The sequence below is a fragment of the Dermacentor silvarum genome, chromosome 1, assembly GCF_013339745.2.
Source record: "Dermacentor silvarum isolate Dsil-2018 chromosome 1, BIME_Dsil_1.4, whole genome shotgun sequence".
Lineage (NCBI taxonomy): Eukaryota > Metazoa > Arthropoda > Arachnida > Ixodida > Ixodidae > Dermacentor > Dermacentor silvarum.
The window spans coordinates 304,366,479-304,383,698 of record NC_051154.1 but is presented as its reverse complement, the minus strand read 5'-3'; the positions used below and the strand labels follow the sequence as shown (position 1 = coordinate 304,383,698).

General features: G+C 44.3%; 1 protein-coding gene and 1 long non-coding RNA gene across 2 annotated transcripts in view; one reads left to right on the top strand and one right to left on the bottom strand.

Moving 5' to 3' along the window:
* The window catches only part of LOC119442065 (keratin-associated protein 19-2-like), a 317,990-nt gene that overhangs the window by 105,347 nt on the left and 195,423 nt on the right, over window positions 1-17,220 (bottom strand). The gene's annotated exons all lie outside the window — the stretch shown is intronic.
* Window positions 11,049-14,822, top strand: LOC119453053 (uncharacterized). Its single transcript, XR_005192197.2, has 3 exons — window positions 11,049-11,114; window positions 12,586-12,682; window positions 14,751-14,822. It is a non-coding gene; the product is annotated as an uncharacterized LOC119453053 (long non-coding RNA).

The window sequence follows — 17,220 nt, the reverse complement described above, 5'->3', positions numbered from 1 at the left end:
GAATAGCAGGGCTGGTCTCTTCGATGTCATTAAAGCCATTCTCTCTTGTCTACCTTGCCTCCTCAGTCTGCCACCTTGCTTTGTTTTCTCCTACTATTCTGACCTTGCTTCTTCTGCTGTTGCTGCAACGTGATTAATCAACTTGCACCAAAGAAAGTTCTATCAGCTGACAACAGAAACATTGAGAGATACAAAATGTTAAAAGCATCACTTGGCTTGCACAGTTACTTCGTCTCTTTCCCCTGTTAATGTGTTTATGTATCAGTGCATACGGTAGCTTACCAGAAGTGCACATGAAAAGGTGCCATATTGTGAAACAGCACCTTGCTATGTTTTGCATCCAGTCTTAATAAACAGATGGTATGGCTGCCCGTCACATGTAGTGGTACACATATATAACATTGTGCAGTGGGGTATCATTTCCTGTCATGACGCTTTCATCATTACAAATGCAGTTTTCTAGTGAATGGAGTCCAGCAAAGCAGTGCTGTGAGAGCTTTTGCACTTTCACCATTTATTACTTCCCCAATATGCTGAATCTGAATCTGTCCGTCACTTTGCCTACGGCTTGTGATGAACAAAGTGACTCACTAAAACATGTTCAACTTTACTGAGCATTTTTCCGGTACGTAAATATGACAAAAATGCTAGTAAAGTTAATCACGTTAATAATTGTGCTTGCATTCGCATTACTTGCTCGAGTCACAATAATAAATTGAAAATTGGCTATGACAACACTTCAATTTTCAGTGCAGACTGCTAACGGATCCATAAAGCGTGCTCCGACTAATTTCACTATGGGGCGCGTCAAACTCGACGGTGGCTGCCTGAATGAGCAGTTTGGGCCTCACTAAGCTAATAATGTTTTATATTTCTTCTCTTAATCACATTACTTGTGTGAGCCAGATAACAAAATAAACAATGCAACCACATGAATGTGCTTTGGCATTCAAGCTGCTGACAGTGGCTGTCAGTTTGGTGTTGTCTGCTTCTATTTCACCACCACTCGCTATGACATGACTGCGATTTCCAGTGCAGACTGCTAACATAACCATAAAGCGTGCTCTGACTTCTTCTATTTCACTATGGGGCGCGTCAAACTCGACGGTAGCTGCCTGAATGAGCAGTTTGGGCCTCACTAAGCTAATGATGTTTTATATTTGTTCTCTTAATCGCACTACTTGTGTGAGCCAGATAACAAAATAAACAATGCAACCACATGAATGTGCTTTGGCATTCAAGCTGCTGAGAGTGGCTGTCAGTTTGGTGTTGTCTGCTGCTATTTCACCACCACTCGCTATGACATGACTGTGATTTACAGTGCAGACTGCTAACAGAACCATCAAGCGTGCTCTGACTTCTGCTATTTCACTATGGGGCGCGTCAAACTCGACGGTGGCTGCCTGAATGAGCAGTTTGGGCCTCTCTAAGCTAATGATGTTTTATATTTGTTCTCTTAATCGCATTACTTGTGTGAGCCAGATAACAAAATAAACAATGCAACCACATGAATGTGCTTTGGCATTCAAGCTGCTTACAGTGGTTGTCAGTTCGGTGTTCTCTGCTTCTATTTCACCACCACTCGCTATGACATGACTGCGATTTCCAGTGCAGACAGAACCATCAAGCGTGCTCTGACTTCTGCTATTTCACTATGGGGCGCGTCAAACTCGACGTTGACTGCCTTAGTGAGCAGTTTGGGCCTCACTAAGCTAATGATGTTTTATATTTGTTCTCTTAATCGCATTACTTTTGTGCGCCAGATAACAAAATAAACAATGCAACCATACTAATGTCAACCACATGAATGGCTGCCCGAATGAGCATTTTGAGCCCGCCAACGATAATCAGGGTTAACAATAGTGTTTCAATTCAGATATGCCAGCATTTAAATGTGTTTCTATGCCACTTCTTAAATCGAGCACAATGTGTGCAGGACGTTGCTTATCAGAATTGAGATTCTATTATAAGGAATATGCCATAAATGGAACTGCTTATTTATTTGAGAGGTCACGGAATGGATGGTTGGCTGTTGCGAACCCACCGGCAAAATTTTGGTAGCCCTAATAAGGGCTGTTCTTTTGTTATTAAGAAGCGTTTATGCTTCGTCGAGTGGCTCAATGCCAGACAGCTCGCAGTCAGAGTCGCTTTCTTCAGTGTCATCTTCACCCAGCTGGATGATGATGGGTTGAATGTGCTCACTCCCAGACGTGTCAAGTCTGAACTTTGCCTCCAAGTCCATCACATGCTGAATGCTCTTCGTTCAGTCTTCCGCCGTTACCTGCTTGATTTTCTTTCTCAAGATGACGTCGACCGTGGACAGCTTGAAGTCTCTGTTGTCCGCAGCGATACCATTTTTCACCTTGGGTCACACAAGCTCAATAGGATTATATTCGCAGTGGTACGGCGGGAGCCTGAGTACAATGCAACCGGCCCTTACAGCTGTGTTGTCTACGATTTAGCTCAGAAAGCGTGACTTTACAGATGCCACCAGCTCAAGCAGCTGTTTCTTTATCATCCTTTCACCGTAGGTGATGTTCTTGCTTGTGAGCCACTCCTGTATCTTTTCCTTCTTCCAGGCCGTCGTCGGCAATTTCTCTTCTCGCCGGCTATGGTAAGGTGCATTGTCTAAAACAATGACGCTACCAGCTGGCAACTTCTGCAGAACGTCATTGAACCAGCCCTGAAAGCGATTGCCGTCCATTTCCTCGTGGTAGTCGCCTGTCTTTTGGCCTCGGAATATATCCAAGCAGCCGTCGACGAAACCATCCTCGCTGCCGATGTGCGTCACGATCAGGTGCTGACCTTTCCCAGAAGGTTGTTTTAGACCCGTCGTCAGGCCATTTGCTCGAGCGAACAGGCGTCCGCGCTTCTGCACCACGGTGTCTGTCCACACGATCGACCGAGTGTGTCCCGCCGTCACCCATGTCTCGTCCAGGTAGAAGATCTTTCGGCCTTCCGCCCGGTAGCGCTCCACGTCACGGAGGTAGCGATTCCGCCAATCGGTGATGTCATCCCGGTCGATAAGCAGCGAGTTGCGGCTTCTCTTTTCGTGCTTGAAGCCGATCTCGGCAAGCAGGCGACGCACAGTACACCGCCTTAGTGATGGTAGTTCCATACGCTCCGAGAACTCGGTAGTTACCTTCTCGACCGTCGGTATCTCGTTGCGGCGAAAGAAATCGTGCACACATGATCTCAGCGCGCACAACGTGAAGCTGTCAGACTTCGCGCTGCGTCTCCTCTTCTCCGCATTGCGTGGGCGCTTTCGCGAGGGCGTCGTCAGTTTGCCACCCGAAAAATGCGAAGCTTTAACTGCCTGCCTCACCCTGAACACAGTCCTTTCGCTTACACCAAGCATGTCGGCGATAAACTTGCTCGTGTCCGCCACGGTGCGTTCAGGCTGCCTGTTACGCCAAAACGTGTAGCAGTAGAAGATCATGTTGCGTAAATCACTGTTCAGGATGTGGCCGCTCTTGTTCTTGCCAAGGCTCCTTGGTGGTGTGGTAATCGAGGGGACACAAGGCTCGTTCGGCAACAAAGGATCGCGTTCCGATGTCACCTCGCTGGGCTCCATGGCGGAAAACTGGCACGGAATGCCGCGCGCGATCGTTCGCGAACTCACGAGATCGCAGGTTCGCAACCGCGAAAAAAAAGAAAAAAATATTAATTAAAAATAAGACCAACACATTAAAAAATAAGGTTGTGCAAACACACAAAAAGTATATATGAATCTTATGCTATTAAGCCAGCGACTGCTACGCCCGGTGCCGTCGATCTTGCTTTGTAGCAGACGACGCACAGCGTTGTAGAAGGCACGGAGTTATTTTTCTCTCGCGATCCGGCATGTGCGGTAGCATTTCCATCATGATGGTTTTACCAAACCACTCGTCAAGATACACAAATCTTATTTATACCGACAAATACGCGTTTTAGAAGCAGTCACAATTTTTTGAGTGGGACTATTTCTTTAGTCGCGGAGGAATTGGCTCCTGCGCTTCGGTCAACTGGGCGGGGCCTCCTTCTGTCTTCTAAAGTTGTACCCGACTATAGTCAGTTTAATGCCCCATTCATTTTTAATGGTTGACTGACATTTAGGTATACGCATCAGTGTTGCCACAGTTTTCTGTTAAACAGTTTTCTTCTGTAAAACAGTTTTCGTCCCCAAATAACTATATTACAGATTATTTTTGCGAGAAGTTAACATTTTCAAGCTTAATTAGCCAGTTTAAGGCCCCATTCAGTTTTGATGGTTTATTGATTTTTAGGTATACGCAACAGAGTTGCCACAATTCTCTGTCAAACTGTAATATTGTGCGAAACCGTTTCCGTCCCCGAAAATACTACATTACAGCTTATTTTTGCGAGAGACTAACATTTTCTAGCTTCATTAGTCAGTTTAATGGCCCATTCAGTTTTAATGGTTGACATACTTTTAGGTATTCGCAACAGTGTTGCCACAATTTTCTGTCACACAGTAATCTTCTGTAAAACAGTTTCTGTCCACCAAATTACTATATTACAGTTTATTTTTGCGAGCAACTAACATTTTCAAGCTTGATTTGTCAGTTAATGCCGCGTTAAGTTTTAAATGATAACAGATTTTAAGGTATTCGCGACTCCAGCAATTCATGCGACACTTAGCGGCGATCTCCGGTAACCTAGTACGGAGGTCGGAGCAGACGCTCCGTCCGTAGCCTTCACACTGCGATCGGGTGCGCGCCACCATCAACGAAACTCCGCACGGCCGTGGAATTATGCTGCGTTTTGAAGTTTTGCGGCGCCAAAGAGCCACATGGATTGCTAATCTTATCATAAGCTACGACAACAGCAATTGTTGTGTTCTCAATACCTTGCTCGAGGAAGTTCTCAAATTTTTTTTCAGGCGAGGGTCGGTTTATTGTTTGTGTGAAGAGAACGCAATCCTGTTGCTTGTACTATGTTTGCAGTAATGCACTACAGCGAACTTCAGGAAGTTTGAGTTGAGGTTGTTATTGCCATCGTGATAACGTTCAGCGTATGCGTGCTGCAACATGCAGTTTCATGTGATAGCCGGCGTGGTAATGCAGTTTATGATGCAAATGTCGCTGTTGTATTCAAGCTTTCCTTCATTAAAGCTTTTATATCGGATACGTGCGGCGCACAACGTGGAACTACCGAGTATGGTAATCAGCGAAAATCGATACATTGGAGTTTAGGTACTCCCAGGTAACGTCGGTAAATGGTTATAAATAAGCACAACATGTACGCACTAGCGTGTAAAATAACCATGGGGTGGCATAGCGGTACGCCTTCCTTGCGACTTGGACACGTTGACCGTGTAACTAGTGCAAGTTAGCAGGCGCTCATTTGAAAATGTCTAATTATCAAAGCAATTGTATCTCTTATCAGTGTCTGAAGGAAATTGGCAGTTCAGAGGCGAACACAGTTTTGGCCACTTAAACTGCAGGATACGTAAATTATAGAATAACATGGGAAATTAATTACATTCATAATGCAGTAGCTTAGTTGAAATTATTTTCCACAAAAATATTTGTTTTATTTCATTAGTTTACACAGCAGCCATAAGCGACATGTTTGTAGAAAGCGGGGAGTAGTCAGCCAGGATCAGGCCACGCAGCACAAGTCATACATGTACATGGTGTGCAAATGTGTTTTTATTGTAGTAAGCAGATCTTTCGGTTTTTATTTATCGTTTTGTTCTCTACGAGAGAAACAATGCGCCAACCACTGCAATAACTACAGCTAAGCGAAGCAGCAGTCACGTTGCGCAAATCTTGAATGCAAGATCGAACGCAATAGTAGCGGCAAAGGTTCGCCACAGATTCGTAGTGCATGCTCGCGATAAAATGCAAAGCTTGATTTTAGGTTCGCTTGCTCTCTGGACTGAAAAGAGCGTGCAGAGCTAGCGCCTTAGCCAAACGAAAATGTGTTAAGGCAACAACAATAAGAAAGTGCGCGTCGGCTGCGAATTTATCCGCATGTACAGCGGGAACAGCTGATCGAGCAAGTCGGTGTCCTGCGGTGGGCCATGTTAAAAGTACCAAACTGAGCAGGATGTAAGATTTCGCCAATCCTGGCGAGGCCGGAGTGACGTATCCAACTTCGCCGGCCGCTGTCTCGCACGCTCGAAACGTACCGGACTATCTATCCGCGCCTGAACAGTGAATCAAAGCAGCAGAAACATGCTTGTACTTTTCCGACCATCCAACAGTGGACGAGTACTTCGATTCCACGACCAATGGGTTCAAGAATACATCTGTGATTTTCATCAGAATCTCGTGCCTGTCCGCTGTCACGCCAGATGTTTGCACACACCGTGCGACCACTCCAGCCTCATTACCCACTGTGGCTCTCTCAGATGGGCGAAAATGATTTGGTAGGCGTAAGCTACTCGCTTTCCTTCCACAAAACAGCGCAAACCGGCATCACACTGCACGAAAATAATCAAACTACAGTGTACTGTACATCAAACAGAACGGTTGCAGCGACGCGGGGACCTCGGTGTAGCCGCCATGTTGCACAGTGTAGCCACACACGGCCAGTTTTCGCAGCGCTCCCTGCAGTTCATTTAAGTTGCGAATATGCAAGAGCGTTGCCACAAGTTGCTGTCAAACAGTAATCTTCTGTAAAACAGTTTCCGTATCCAAAATTACTATATCACAGCTTATTTTTGTGAGAAACTAACATTTTCAAGCTTCATTAGTCAGTTTAATGCCCCATTCAGTTTAAATGGTTGACTGACCTTTACGTATACGCACCAGTGTTGCCACAGTTTTCTGTCAAACAGTAATCTTCTGTAAAACAGTTTTCGTCCCCAAATAACTATATTACAGCTTATTTTTGCGAGAAGTTAACATTTTCAAGCTTAATTAGCCAGTTTAAGGCCCCATTCAGTTTTAATGGTTGATTGATTTTTAGGTATAGGCAACAGAGTTGCAACAATTCTCTGTCAAACTGTAATATTGTGTGAAACCGTTTCCGTCCCCCAAAATACTACATTACAGCTTATTTTTGCGAGAGACTAACATTTTTTAGCTTCATTAGTCAGTTTAATGCCCCATTCAGTTTTAATGGTTGACAAATTTTTAGGTACACGCAACAGCGTTGCCACAATTTTCTGTCACACAGTAATCTTCTGTAAAACAGTTTCTGCCCCCCAAATTACTATATTACAGCTTATTTTTGCGAGAGACTAACATTTTTTAGCTTCATTAGTCAGTTTAATGCCCCATTCAGTTTTAATGGTTGACAAATTTTTAGGTACACGCAACAGCGTTGCCACAATCTTCTGTCACACAGTAATCTTCTGTAAAACAGTTTCTGTCCCCCAAATTACTATATTACAGCTTATTTTTGCGAGCAAGTAACATTTTCAAGCTTGATTTGTCAGTTAATGCCCCGTTAAGTTTTAAATGATAACAGATTTTAAGGTATTCGCGACTCCAGCAATTCATGCGACACTTAGCGGCGAGCGCCGGAAACCTAGTACGAAGGTCGGAGCAGACGGTCCGTCCGTAGCCTTCCCACTGCGATCGGGTGCGCGCCACCATCAACGAAACTCCGCACGGCCGTGGAATTATGCTGCGTTTTTTAGTTTTGCGGCGCCGAAGAGCCACATGGATTGCGAATCTTATCATAAGCTACGACAACAGCAATTGTTGCGTTCTCAATACCTTGCTCGAGAAAGTTCTCATTTTTTTTCAGGCGAGGGTCGGTTTATTGTTTGTGTGAAGATAACGCAATCCTGTTGCTTGTACTATGTTTGCAGTAACACACTACAGCGAACTTCAGGAAGTTTGAGTTGAGGTTGTTATTGCCGTCGTGATAATGTTCAGCGTATGCGTGCTGCAACATGCAGTTTCATGTGATACCCGGCGTGGTAATGCAGTTTATGATGCAAATGTCGCTGTTGTATTCAAGCTTTCTGCCATTAAAGCTGTTATATCGGATACGTGCGGCGCACAACGTGGAACTACCGAGTATGGTAATCAGCGAAAATCGATACATTGGAGTTTCAGGTACTCCCAGCTAGGTAACGTTGGTTAATCGTTCTAAGTAAGCACAACATGTACGCGCCAGCGTGTAAAATAACCATGGGGTGGCATATCGGTATGCCTTCCTTGCGATTTGGACACGCTACCCGTGTAACTGGTGCAAGTTAGTAGGCGCGCATTTGAAATTTGTAATTATCAAAGCAATTGTATCTCTTATCAGTGTCTGAAGGAAATTGGCAGTTCAGAGACGAACACAGTTTTGGCCACTTAAACTGCAGTAAATACGTACATGGTGTTCAAATGTGTTTTTATAGTAGTAAGCAGATCTTTCGGTTTCTTATTTATCGTTTTGTTCTCTACGAGAGAAACAATGCGCCAACTACTGCAATGAGTACAGCTAAGCGAAGCAGCAGTCACGTTGCGCAAATCTTGAATGCAAGAAGGCAATAGTAGCGGGAAAGGTTCGCCACAGATGCGTAGTGCATGCTCGCGATAAAATGCAAAGCTTGATTTTAGGTTCGCTTGCTTTCTGGACTGAAAAGAGCGTGCGAGAGCTAGCGCCTTCGCCGAACGAAAATGTGTTAAGGCAACAACAGTGAGAAAGTGCACGCCGGCAGCGCATTTATCCGCATGTACAGCGGCCACAGCTGATCGAGCAAGTCGGTGCGCTGCGGCGGGCTTGTTAAAAGTACCAAACTGAGCAGGATATAAGATTTCGCCAATCCTGGCGAGGCCAGCGTGACGTATCCAACTTCGCCGGCCGCTGTTTCGCACGCTCGAAACGTACCGAACTATCTATCCGCGCCTGAACAGTGAATCAAAGCAGCAGAAACATGCTTGTACTTTTCCGACCATCCAACCGTGCACGAGTACTTCGGTTCCACCACCAATTGGTTCAAGAATACATCTGTGATTTTCATCAGAATCTCATGCGGGTCCGCTGTCACGCCAGATGTTTGCACACACCGTGCGACCACTTCAGCCTCATTACCCACTGTGGCTCTCTCAGATGGGCTAAAATGATTTGGTAGGCGTAAGCTACTCGCTTTCCTTCCACAAAAACAGCGCAAACAGGCATCACACTGAACGAAAATCATCAAACTACAGTGTACTGTACATCAAACACAGCGGTTACGGCGACGCGGAGATAGCCACCGTAGCGGGGACCTCGGTGTAGCCGCCATGTTGCACAGTGTAGCCAGACGCGGCCAATTTTCGCAGCGCCCCCTGCAGTTCATTTCAGTTGCGAATATGCAATAGCGTTGCCACAATTTGCTGTCAAACAGTAGTCTTCTGTAAAACAGTTTCCGTCCCCCAAATTACTATATTACAGCTTATTTTTGCGAGAAACTAACATTTTCAAGCTTCATTAGTCATTTTAATGCCCCATTCAATTTTAATGGTGGACTTACTTTTAGGTATACGCATCAGTGTTGCCACAATTTTCTGCCAAACAGTAATCTTCTGTAAAACACTTTCCATCTCCCAAATTACTATATTACCGCTTATTTTTGCGAGAAACTAACATTTTCAAGCTTCATTAGTCAGTTTAAGGCCCCATTCAGTTTTAATGGTTGATTGATTTTTAGGTATACTCAACAGAGTTGCCACAATTCTCTATCAAACTGTAATAATCTGTGAAACCGTTTCCGTCCCCCAAATTACTACATTACAGCTTATTTTTGCGAGAGACTAACATTTTCAAGCTTCATTAGTCAGCTTAATGCCCCATTCAGTTTTAAATGTTAACAGAATTTATGGTATTCGCGACTCCAGCAATTCATGCGACACTTAGCGGCGAGAGCCGGAAACCTAGTACGGAGGTCGGAGCGTCGGAGCAGACGCTCCGTCCTTCGCACTGCCTTCGGGTGCGCGGCACCATCTACGAAACTCCGCACGGCCGTAAAATTGTGCTGCGTTTTGCAGTTTTCGGCGCCGAAGACCCACATGGATTGCGAATCTTATCATAAGCTATGACAACAGCAATTGTGTTCTCAATATCTTGCTCGAAAAAGTTCTCGTTTTTTTTCAGGCGAGGGTCGGTTTATTATTTGGTTGAAGAGAACGCAATCCTGTTGCTTGTACTATATTTGCAGTAACGCACTACAGCGATCTTCAGGAATTTTGCGTTGAGGATGTTACGGCCATCGCGATAACGTTCCCCAAGCAACACAGAACGTAGCGTAAACGTTGCCTGATTGTAACAAATGTCAGGCAACGTTAAACAGCCTGCCTCAACGTTGGATGTACGTTGCCAGGTGTACGTTGAAGTTATGTCACAAATAAATGCCACAGCAACGTCCCGACACCCACGTTGTGTCAACGTTGTGTGTAAACATCAATTAACGTGTAAATGGTATCAATGTAGCAACGTTACAAAACGAACGTTGCCGGATGTCACCAATATTGACATTAATATGATGTCAGGCTGCTGTAGCATTTCGCATGTATACATTCATGCAACTATACGATATTTTCATTTTCAACTGAAAATTCGTCTTAATCATACAATGAGGTATGGAGCACTGTAAACACAAATTAGCCCATATGGGCGTTTTAACAGCTGACATGCCCTTTTTCCTCCCAAGCTCAAAACAGTTACCCCCACGAGATGGAGTAAAACAAGCTAGAACCTTTATATTACCCTCGACCTCATTCAGATGAACATTAAGGGGATGTTGCGGTAGTAAAATGGGGGTTCTCAAAAAATAACTGGCGTTGGGTAGATAGGGAGTGCTGAATACGCCCATATCTAACCCGAGCCAAACAGCTAAAGAACAACTCAGCCGCCAGGTGCCGCCTGCCATGACCAACATGGCTGTCACCCCGAGCGACAATTTCAGTAGAATTTCTGCACTCAGATTCGAAATATCCCGCGCAATGTGCGTCCGCGTTGTTTTTCTGTTTGGAGTAGCCGCGCTAGCGCTGCAGGCACTGCAGAGAATGCCGCGCCAAACCCGAAACTACGCCACCGTACCGAAACTTTCGAAACGCCGCGCCGACGGGTCTTCGGAGTGCGCGCGCTCGAAGCGACCAAGCGGCAGCCATTACCAACAGCGTCGGCGCATTGTTCTGCCGTCGTTGGTGTCTCCCGCAGTTTCGAACAGCCAAGACTCCACGGTAAGTGATTTTCAACGACCGCTGCACGTTCTGTGTATGCATATGTGTTCAGAGGCGCTGATACGAGTTATTGAAGGCTTCAGTGCAACAGTTGGCCGTCCCGAACCATTTTGCAAACTGCCTTGCACGATCACCGTGTTTGTGCGAGCTTTGTCGTATTCGAAGCGAGTGCTTAGAGTGGAGCGAGAGTAGTTAGAAAACATGATTTTAGATGATGAGGAACTTTGCGATGTCTTCGAGGTCTGTTAATAGGATGGCTGTGAGCGTTCGTGATGTTTCCCCAAGCGCAAGCCACTACCAGAGAAGTTCCGTGCAGTGCGGGGTGAGCTAAGCCGCCAAGCTTCGCCGCCTAACCGCGGCCTTAAAATGTGTCAACTCGTTACTGCGACGCGCGTGTGTGCGGGTTTCGGCGCTTCTTTGTGCGCGGTATCTGCTAGCTGCCGCTTACGTGGCGCCAATCCCCTCGTACGGTTGTGTGCAGTAGGTCGCTTACTAAGCGTGCACTGTGTAGATTTGCCGGTACGCTCCGGGCCGGCGTCTGTCTCTTTGCGCCCACGCCGCTGATTGTGCAGGCAGTGCGCGATTGCTGCGCCTAGCCGCGCAGCTTGGGGGGCCAGCACCCGTCGACTTTGGTCTTTAGATTACCGTTCACATTACCGGATACGCCGTCTTTCTACCCTTCGCGAGCAGAAAACGATGCGGTTGGCTTGACCAAACATTAATTTACGCGACAGCGTTGGCGGTGATAGATCACGGGAACGTAGCGCGGTGGCTGTGTTATTTGCTGATGCAGTGACTACGCCTCCCATGCAAGCACTATGCAATATCTATATAGTCGGCGATTGTACAATGTTATTATTCGACTGCCCGCTCTGTGCACTGGATGCCTTGACTTGTTTAATGTTTGTTTTGCTGCTGCACCATTGCATACAGATATTCAGTTTTGATTTCTACATACCAAATTCATACAATGTCGCCCTTTCAAACTCAGGATCTTATCACACTTGACTGTGTGATCGTACTGTGCACGAGTAATATTAACTCAATTCCTGCTGCTGGTAGAAAGAATAATGGCTGGCTGATCAACCCAAATCTGACAAAAATGTGCTTCAGGTCCGCCATTGTCTATTGTAAAAAGAGATACTACCTTGGTATTCAATGTCAGTGACACTCATTAATTATGTATCCTCTTGACCGAAATAATTTGTCTTGGAAGCCATTCAGTTTATGTGATCAGTAAACATTTCATGGCTTAAGTGCATAAGAGCATGAGTTGGGTAACGGCTTTTGTTGTAAAGAGTAAAGCCTGTTAAAATATAAAATTTTGGCAAGCATAGTTTACCAATAATGTAAGCTGAACAGCATACAAAACTCAGCGTAGCAGCGGAAGTAATCCCGTATCAACTTGCGGCCATGCTGTTGCGGGCTTTATGTAACATTGCTGTGTCTAATTTTTTACTTGTGTTTCAAGACTGCAGCCGTTTCATTGCCAGCTGTAAGGATGAAGCAGCTTCATAGCCGGACATCAGACGCCTTCCAAGTTCCCCTTTTCAGCAACAGAGGCATAGGTAGGCTCTTACCTAGTTTTTTTTTACCCTGTATCTTTTACCTGCAATGGCTAGTTTTGTGGCTTCAGTTAGAGGAAATGCTGTGACACCTGTTCCATGAGGCAGAAGACATATATAGGCATGTGTGTTCCAGTAAGAAAATAAAAATACTAAAGGAGCCCAACATGACATATTTGAGGACAAATGTGTCATTTAAATTACTATGTGACAAAAATAAAACCGACAAGACTTGGTGCATAGTGTGCAGATGTGTGCATCAGAATAACGACGAAAACCTTGTGCAATTAGTTAAAAATATTCACTAGGTTGTTTTATGTGGCATTATTATCATTGTTCTCTATCACATTATTGCAAAACTGTGCTCTCTAGTATTGCGTGATAAAACACAGTTCAAGTACATCATTTGCCTTCACCATCATATGCATAGAACATATGCATATAAACAGAGTGGAATTCTGAAAAAGCTGTTTTGCTTTACCGACCCTAATTTTAGGTCCTTCTCAAGTTTTCCCATCTATTTAAAAAAAGTATCATGAACACTTTCCAGGGTTTACAGGCAGCTTAAGCACATTGTGCCAGACTGTGAATAAGCCAAAGAGGTCTTAGTGTCTATAGTGGTGTCTGGTAAATGCAAGTTTCTTGATTGATGCTTTATGCTTAGTACCAATTGGAGTAAGTCATGATTTTAGCAAAATGTTTGTTTTCCAGGCAAATGTCATTTGATGTGTGTCCAAAGAACCACACTTTTTATTACAGTTGCTCATTCTCCAAGTCCACTGCTTAGTATTATGAAATGCATGTACCGTGTAAGCATAGTGTTTGGCCTTCAGCTTAAGGTAGTATGGGCACGCTTCCATGCACATAAAGTAGCATTAATACAAATGTGAAAACACAAGTGATAACACGATACAGCTATGCATAAACATTTTCACATGAGCAGATCACTCAGCACAATCCTTAGGAAAGTAAGTAAAAATATAATAATGTGTTATATGATAAACAGTCTGATGTTTCAGGAGCATGACCTTTTACCGTCATATACAATAACAGTTCGTTATTTAGGAGTATAAAACTATTTGCCTTATTTGTGTCCAACTGCTCTAAATTTGAAAATTCTTGTTGATTGCATTAGAAAGTTTTTGGGAGTGTCTTCAGTCACTGCCAGAATTAAATTTGTAATTGGAGCCATCGTATGTGTGATAACAAAAAAAAACCCATTTTGGAACCAGTTGACTGTTATGCAGTATGTTAAGTGTGCATATTAGAACAGTAACATATATTTTCATTGTAGACATGTGTAAAATGTGTATGTATACATGATCATAGACTGTGCAGTTTTATTCAGATGTGTGATTGTGTGGATGTAGGTTCTTCTGTATAGCATTGTCTAGCATTTTTTAGCAGTACATTAAGGTGTGACACAAAGAGAGAAATATTGTTCAAACAAAATGGTTCAAGTTTACTCTTAAGAGGCTTAAGCACGTTTGGATGATTTTACACCATGTAGTAAAACAAGAATAGGAGCTGAGCTGCTCGTCACAACCATATGGCACCAACAAACAATGAAGACAAGGAAAGAAAAAAAGAACAGAAGTGAAGTGGACCAAAGGACAACTCGTTGCTGATAGGAGCTGTATTCACATCTGCATGAAGCAAGCAATCTTTTATTGAGTTAAAGCAACAGCTCTTCCTCCTGTTCACTTTGTTGCAAATTTCTGCGTGTGTACTAAGTCCGGCCCTGGAAGCGTTAGGCAGTGCCACTCGTGGCATTGGTGCTGGATGTAACACATCCTTCTAACTGTAGGTCTCATGTATTATGTGAACCTAAGTTTTCTTGAATTCATGTACCCTGCAAAAGCTGCACTTGAAACGATATGCTATATATGCCACCATTGCCATGAGTAGCACTGGCTGACAGTCCCGTGGCCAGACATTGATTTACCTTGCTTAACTATTCTGCAAAACTGTTTTGCATGCAAATGTGGTGATTAGTATACATGCAAAATGCCTCACAGCATAAAATTTTTGATATGCATCTTACAATTCTTATTATTTTGTTTTAACTCAGGATGCCATTCTACCTGTGCTGCATTGTGTGGCTGACCACTCCTAGGATCTCAGCAGAATCATTACACAGGTGTGTATCTTTGTGATTCTGACTACGGGTATTTTTGTAGTTTACATTTGGTGTAATTGCACAGATGAAAATATGAGCTGACAGGCACTGTCTCCAAACTTTAGTTACAAAGGCAAATCTTTTTTCACAGTTGTCTTTATAGTGTGAAAATATGATTTGCACAACTAAATTAGGCATGACGATGGAATATAATGAATGAGATGAGCCAAGTAAAAAATGGTCGCAGATGTTTCGTATGCTCTTGTGCTTTTTCATGGGCAAAAGCGCACTTGGTCCCTATGGGCTAAATGCTTTTCTTTCTGTAGGAAGCTTGTGAACAGAGATTTGCTCTGATGTGAGAAAAAAATACTGCAGCCAGGAAAACAATTTGGTTGTTGCGTGTGGCACGATTTGAAGGAGGTGATGCACTGTGCAACAGAGGTTGTGTACAGTTGGCCATGGCCATCTTGTTATGCCTATATTGTATTAATTTCAGATTGGGGTGAATCAGGCTTGTGCCTAACAAATCTCATCCGCACATTGCAACATACTCTAAAAAATGCTGGTTCATTCTTGTGTTCCACAAAACTCGTTATAGCCTAAAATTATGGAACTTGGACATCATAACAAGCACAATGGAATGTGGACCCAAAGAGACACAGACTGGATGGGCGCTAGTCTATATCTCTTCGTGTTCGCGTTCTTTCCTGCTTGTTATGATGTCCAAGTTCCGTTATCACAAACAAGCCCAAACTTCTGCATTGAACAGAAATTATGACCAGAGAGTACATAAGATAATTAAGCTTTGGCAGATTCACAATGCAAAGGACAAATGCATCGCTCATTCTCAGTTACATTGGATGAAGAAATTGTTTTTGAATGAATGACGTCACTTCATATCACTACATGTTATGTGCGATTTCTGTTTTGTTATTAAAGCTAGAGTTGAGAGTAGGCACTTGTGTCCTGCTTGTCATCTTTGTTTACTTTCTGTGATGCCATTAAGCCAGAATAAATCCATGACATGAACTGCCAGTCCATATAGCTCTACATTGTATGCAGTATGGCTGTTGGCCTGACTTTGACAAGTGTGAAGTAGCAATAAAAACTTCAGAAAGTAGAACTTTGGGCCAGTTGGTGATGCATATTAGAGTACGGTGAAGTGCAATAGATGGGACAATATGAGGTGAGACAGACGGGCGAAGCTCTATTGACAACTGTGAACGTTTATTGGAAAATTTTGCTGCACCAGGACAATGCTCGCATGTGCCCAAGACACCTGAAACCAGCAACAAACAAAGCAGGCACAAAAAAAACAAGGAAATACGGCAAAAATTGCTAACAACATGTGCACAATCTTTTCTTCAAACGTGTTAATTGGGAAGCATGTGTACGCTGGTCAACTGCGCACAACTGGCACAAGAGACATCAAAAATGAAACAGAAGTAGAACTAGCTTAGCTGTGGCTACCTGTGAATAGCGCTTCTTTGTTTAAAGTGCCACCAAAGCCACGCTAACTCACGTATCAGATGTTTTTTTATTAGGAATCTTCGCGAGCCGCACGATAAACACGGAAGGTACGGACGACAGGAGCAAAACCCGCGCACATTCAACACACCGACACGAAAGGAAATGCGGGCGATACGGGTGTAACCTGCGCCACACGAGCTATCAACCCTCGTGGATTTGATCCTTTCCGACTGAAACAGTCAGAACGCGCACGGAAACATCGAACACTGCACATCTGTACCTCCGATATCGTGTCAACAATTCCTGAGGCTACAATTCATGTTGACGACAACAGAAAGTTAATTAAAACTAAATGACGGCGTAGGAAAAGTAGGCAGCATCGCTAAAATCCCTATATAAGAAAAGTACCGCCATCTACTCTTTGCTTCGCCGCCTCCTCTCCTAAAGCGCTTACTTTTTTCTTTACTTTTTGCTTGCGAAAGCCAAATCGACGGTGGCGCACCTAGAAAGTCCACGTTGAAGCTTTCAGGCCGGGCGCGCGCCGCCGCCGCCGGCGGCGGCGACTGCGGCTGCGCAGAGTACTTTCAACATGGCTCTGAGGCGGAAAAAAAGAAAATATAAAGAAGTGAAAAGCGCGCGCTATCATCGTCCAATCGGAGATACAGGAGAGAGAGAAGCGGAGTTTGTCAAAGGATGGCGGTACTTTTCTTATATAGGGATTTTAAGCAATGCCTCCTTTACTAGATGCCCGTCGCGTTGCTCGCTTTCCCATTGGGGCGGCGGTTCCCTTAGTTCAGCCTAGAGTGTACTAGAATATGGTCGAGTGGGACGAGCGGCTGGGGCGGCGCATGCTTTGCAGTGAGGCGCCCGACGTGGAAAAATACTGGGGCGGCGCTGCGGTCGAAGTGAATTGGGCCGCATCAAGGTCGCGCCGTTGGAAACTGCTGGCGAT